This window comes from Crinia signifera, chromosome 3 (assembly GCF_055691185.1).
Source record: "Crinia signifera chromosome 3, ASM5569118v1, whole genome shotgun sequence".
Classification (NCBI taxonomy): domain Eukaryota; kingdom Metazoa; phylum Chordata; class Amphibia; order Anura; family Myobatrachidae; genus Crinia; species Crinia signifera.
In genome coordinates this window covers 35,500,723-35,506,722 of record NC_139219.1, presented here as the reverse complement: position 1 = coordinate 35,506,722, position 6,000 = coordinate 35,500,723, and positions in this window count along the sequence as shown.

Sequence of the window (6,000 nt, the reverse complement as noted above, 5' to 3'; positions counted from 1 at the left end):
GAGAACATCAGGGAATATTTTACAACAAAGTAGAAAAGAAATAAGCCAGCAGTCAGTTAATCTTGCAGTATCTAAGATACCGGCTGCATCAAAATACTGCATACCAGCTGTTAATGCATCATACTGTTCGAAAGGTTCTGTGCTTTGCTGATCTCAATTATTTGCAATAAGTCTTTTTTTTCCTCAGGAAAATAAAGGAAAAGCATAAAAATGTGTGAGGTTTAGCCACGTTCAGTAGTGTCTGTGTCACTAATACCCTGTTCTCAGGGCCGGCGCCACCACTAGGCAGCCTTAGGCATTTGCCTAGGGCGCCTGCCACTGGAGGGCGGCAGTTTGGAGCTGCCCCCCACCCCTGGATGGAGGTGAGCAGCGCTGGTTGCAGCCACACCTCCCCCACACCCCCTGGAGCGACCCGGGCCCGCCGCATCACCCGGCAAGCCCTCCCTGGAGCGTCACGGACCCGTGCCGCAAGGCCAGCACCGCATCGCAAGGCACTACCCCCCCCACATGGAGCAACACAGGTGAGTGCCGGGGCGACCCCCCTGGGGAGCGGGTGAGCATTTGAGTGCCGGGGCGCACCCCTCCCCCGCCTGGGGCGCTCTGGTGCCTAGCACCGGTCCTGCCTGTTCTCACTGCCAAGCACAATACCAGGTCAAGCATTTTGATATTCTTTGACCCAGGTATAAAGCAGAGATAAAACCTAGGTTTACACTAGAAAAAGACCCACGTTGAAAATCAAATTAAGGTAGTAATAATTATTTTAAGAATGGATGGTATATCATAGTTACTGAATATACACTAATTAGGGGGAATAACTGAAGCACACTATTCAAGGCCCCCATACACTTATGTGATTTGGGATGATTTCACCCAATTCCGATGGCCAAGAAAGTGGGTGAAATCGGCCAAAATCACGTGTTTGACATTGAATCCGATCCAATGAGCGGCCAGGTATGCATTGGATTGGAGGTCAGACCTGCCTGCATGTCCGACCTTCAACCCGGCTCCCCTCCTGGTTTTGCGGGAAACAGGATCTTACGCGATACAACACATGCAAAAGGACAGCATGAGATATATATATATATATATATATATATATATATATATAGGATCTCAGTCAGTCCGGCACTCAGCCTTTAGTTGAGCAGCCACCTGGGTGCCTTCCGGGAGGTAGATGTAGGTCTCTATAGCAAGCAAGCAGCGGCACTCAGCAGGATTTGAAAAAGTCAAAAAGTGGTTTTTAATGCTCCAACGTTTCGGGGCTCCAAACTGCCCCTTTGTCAAGGTGTACAAACAAATAAGTGACCATTCAGTCCTACCTTAAATACCAGCAGGAATCAGTGCACGATGATCCCCCTCCGTGGAGCGCTCCCCGGCGTCTGACGTCATTTCCGGTACTACTAGCCAGGAAATGGTTGTAGTCTAGGTAACGTGGACGCTCAATGCGCTCCCAGCGCTGACTGGACGCTCCTGTCTGCGTCTCTGGTTGCTATGGCTCCCGGGATGCCGGTCATAGCCGTGGCGCTCCCCGGCTGGGGAAATAAACATAATAAAAAACGAATCAATACAAAGCTTACAAAAAAGCAAATACATATAAAGTGCTATGTGTTATATCAGGTTAAAAACTGGGGGACTATTAACGGAGTACCACGAAGGTGATACTGGGGTTAGCTATGGGTTATCCCCGCTTGCATATAGTTAATGCCTATACACACAATTCACGTTTGCTGATACAGTGATCTCTATACTTGGGGTAAATTAACCCCCTGAGTCCAGGCGCATCTCTCACCAAAACTCGCTAACAGATTAAATAATATAGCATACAGAAAAAGGTTGGAGAAAAAAGTTAAAAAAAAAGTGACAGGGCGAAGACCCCTACCAAAAGTGGGGAAAAAAGGGGGGGGAAAGAAGGGGAACACCTGGGAGGTTATTCCGAAAACGAGTGATGGGGTCTTAGAAGGAAAAAAAGGGGGGGGGGGGGGGGGGAGGAAAGGTTCTACAGTAGAAAAAAGGAATAAAAGAAGGAAAAGGGGGGAGAGTGAGGGGGGCGGGGGAAGAGGGGGGGGGGGGGAATGGATAAGATAGGGACCAACCTAGAAGTAGAATAAAAATGAAAAAATGAAATAAAAATAGAAATGGAAATAACGATAAATATAGAAATAAGAATAAATGAATAAAAAAATATAAAGATGAATGAATGAAAAAATGAAAAAATGAAAAAATGAAAAAATAAAATAAAATAAAAAAAGGCGAGACCAAATGTCCAATGGCTGTCCTAGTTTGTGGTGCTGCCACATATACTAAGGAACTAGAGGTCCTCTCTTCTATCAGAGGAACACGTTATAATTAAGGCGTTCATTGAGTCCCAGTGGTTTGCTAGATTTCAGCATGTGGATCCATTTCGTTTCCAGGCGCAATAGATCTCCATCTCTATCACCTCCTCTTTTCTTCGCCGGAATGTGGTCGATGATAAGATGTTTGAAATCTGTCATTTTATGTCTCAATTCCGCGAAGTGCCGGGCCACTGGTTGGTCCGAAGTTTTCCCTGCCAGGGCTTGTTTAATGGCCGAGCGATGGAGTGCCATCCTCTCCCTCACTGTTCTGGTGGTTTTGCCCACGTAGATGAGGTGGCACGGGCAGGTCACCAAGTATACCACATATGTAGACAGACATCCAAGTACATGTTTGATCTTGAACGACCTAGATTGAGTTGCGTCTTGGAAGGTATTGCCCACTATCATGTGGGAGCATGTGGTGCACTTGGGGCACTTATAGCACCCTGGTGCTCGGTGAGGAAATTTGGGGGCGTTGGGGTGGAGAATTCTGATATGTCCGTATGCACAATGTAGCTTTTGATATTTTTACCCCTTGTATAGCAGGACATGGGTTTTACCCTGCTCAGGTCGGGTAGTTTTTTATCAGTGGCCACTATGGGCCATAGTGCTCTGGTGGCACGTGCTAATACCGGACTTGATGTATTGTACCTGGATGTCCATGGTATCACTGCTTTCTGGTCTTTCTGCCTGGCTTAAGTAGCTCACTTCTTGGCATCTGTAGTACCTCCTCTTTTGTAATTGCCAGATCTCTGTACCTGTATCCTCGTTCCTTGAAGTGGTCAATCATATGATCCAGTTCCTTGGGCAGCTGGTTTGGATCACTGGTGATGCGTGCTGCCCGTATCATCTGGGACCTAGGAAGGCCTTTCTTGAGGGCTCTAGGATGGTGACTGTTGTTTCTAAGAAGATTGTTCTTATCTGTTGGTTTGGAGTATAAATTGGTGTGTATAACTCCCTTATCGATGGTCACCAACACATCTAGATAATTCAACTCGGTAGTCGAGTACTGTGACGTCACCCGAATGGATGAATCTCTACTATTGATGGTGCAGAGTAGCTCCTCAAGTTTCTGTGCCCCCCCAGTCCACAGCACGAACAGGTCATCTATGAACCGGGTATACATCAGGATGTGTTTGGATACTTCTGGATTAGTGAAGAACATGTCCCACTCCTCCGCGAACATAAAGATGTTCACGAAGGATGGCGACACGTTACTCCCCATAGAGCACCCCATTAGCTGCAGGTAGAAATGATTGTCGAATAGAAAGTAATTCCTTTTAAGTGTCAGTGACAATAGTTTGATGAATAGGTCAATGTCCAACGAAGTGAGTTGTTCTTTTACAAGGAATTCTCTCATCACCTGCAGACCCTGATGGTGGGGTATGTTGGTGTATAGACTATTTACGTCTAATGTCCAAATGATAGTGCCGAGTGGTACCTCCTTGATGCTGTTAAGCTTGGTCAGGAAGGCAGTTGTGTCCTTGATGTATGTCGGTTGGCTCATCACCATAGGTTGTAATATTTCATCCAGAAATTGGGACACAGGTTGGAATATGGAGCCAATCGCGGAAATAATCGGCCTTCCGGGCGGGGCACTGGTGCTCTTATGTATTTTCGGTACCGTGTACAGTATAGGTACCACCGGATGTTTTTGGGTCAGAGCTATGAGAAGGGCTTTACTGATCTTATTCTCTTTAGCCGCTTCCTCCAAGAGGGTGTCTAGTTCAACTTTGTATTTTTGTGTGGGGTCACCCACCAATTTTTCATATGTGGAAGTGTCACTGAGTTGTGACAGTATATCAGCCCGGTAGTAGTCAATATCGAGGACCACCAATCCACCCCCCTTATCGGCGGGGCGGATGATGATATCCCGATACTTACTCAAATCCTGTAAGGCGCTCCACTCAGCTTTGGATAAATTATAATGCTGTTGTGGTGGTGTACTGGAATACTTCATAACTGATTCATCCAGCAAACGTGTGAAAGACTTGATGGATGGATTTTGTGAAACGGGGTCAAAGGTGGAATGTTTTTTACTGTTGATGAATGTTTGATGGTCGAGGGGTTCAGCATTGCTTGTTTTATTCTGAAAATGTTCCCGCAATCTAAGTTTTCTTGAAAATTTATACAGGTCAACCTTCCAGTCGAATTCATTGAACCCAGTAGTGGGTACAAACATCAATCCTTTATTCAACACCTTTTTCTCCGTGTCCGTCAAGTGCCTTTGTGATAGGTTATAAATTAGTGTGGCGTTTGCGGATTTCTTTTGTGGAACCCTCTCGTTCTGGCCTCCCCGACGGGTGGCAGGTCTTTTCGCCTGTAGTTTTTTGACCGTTTACCGGTGGCTCCCTGTTCGGATTGGGAGACAAGTGCCGCCCCGTCCGAATCCATCTGAGCGTTATCGGTATCACTATTGGAGGATGCCGTCTGTCCAGGTCTGGCTTCTCTACGGCGTCTCCAGCCACGGCCTGCTGGTTGGCGTGGTCTCTGCTGTTCTTGACCTCCCGTGAGCCATTTGTAAACGCGGTTCTGGTCATAATCATCTTTAACTGTTTGTAGTTTGTTACGTTTGAAACGGATGAGCTCTGCTCGGTAAGTGTCGCACTGGGACCGCAATCTTGCTACCCAATCCAGTGTCAGCTAGTAGTATCGGAAGATTGTCTTTTTCAAATACTGCTGTATTTTCCTGAGCCTTCAAAAGTTCTTTGCCCGATTTTTTTCTCCAACCTTTTTCTGTATGCTATATTATTTAATCTGTTAGCGAGTTTTGGTGAGAGATGCGCCTGGACTCAGGGGGTTAATTTACCCCAAGTATAGAGATCACTGTATCAGCAAACGTGAATTGTGTGTATAGGCATTAACTATATGCAAGCGGGGATAACCCATAGCTAACCCCAGTATCACCTTCGTGGTACTCCGTTAATAGTCCCCCAGTTTTTAACCTGATATAACACATAGCACTTTATATGTATTTGCTTTTTTGTAAGCTTTGTATTGATTCGTTTTTTATTATGTTTATTTCCCCAGCCGGGGAGCGCCACGGCTATGACCGGCATCCCGGGAGCCATAGCAACCAGAGACGCAGACAGGGGCGTCCAGTCAGCGCTGGGAGCGCATTGAGCGTCCACGTTACCTAGACTACAACCATTTCCTGGCTAGTAGTACCGGAAATTACGTCAGACGCCGGGGAGCGCTCCACGGAGGGGGATCATCGTGCACTGATTCCTGCTGGTATTTAAGGTAGGACTGAATGGTCACTTATTTGTTTGTACACCTTGACAAAGGGGCAGTTTGGAGCCCCGAAACGTTGGAGCATTAAAAACCACTTTTTGACTTTTTCAAATCCTGCTGAGTGCCGCTGCTTGCTTGCTATAGAGACCTATATATATATATATATATATATATATATATATCACTCAAGGGGTATTGGATAGCCATAAATTGCAGTAGTGTATGACCACCTTTAGGAAGTAGCTATGAACAGTTAGGATTGATGAGGCCTCCTCTGTACTAGAGGACAGGGTATATTGTAGTAGGTGCAGGTATGATGGCCAAATAATAATCTAAATGTAACACACACAGTATGCGTATAGCATCATCTGATGTAAAGAGGGTGCATGTTTTTCACTATGAATAATTAAGAGCTGGAGATAATGTACTGCAC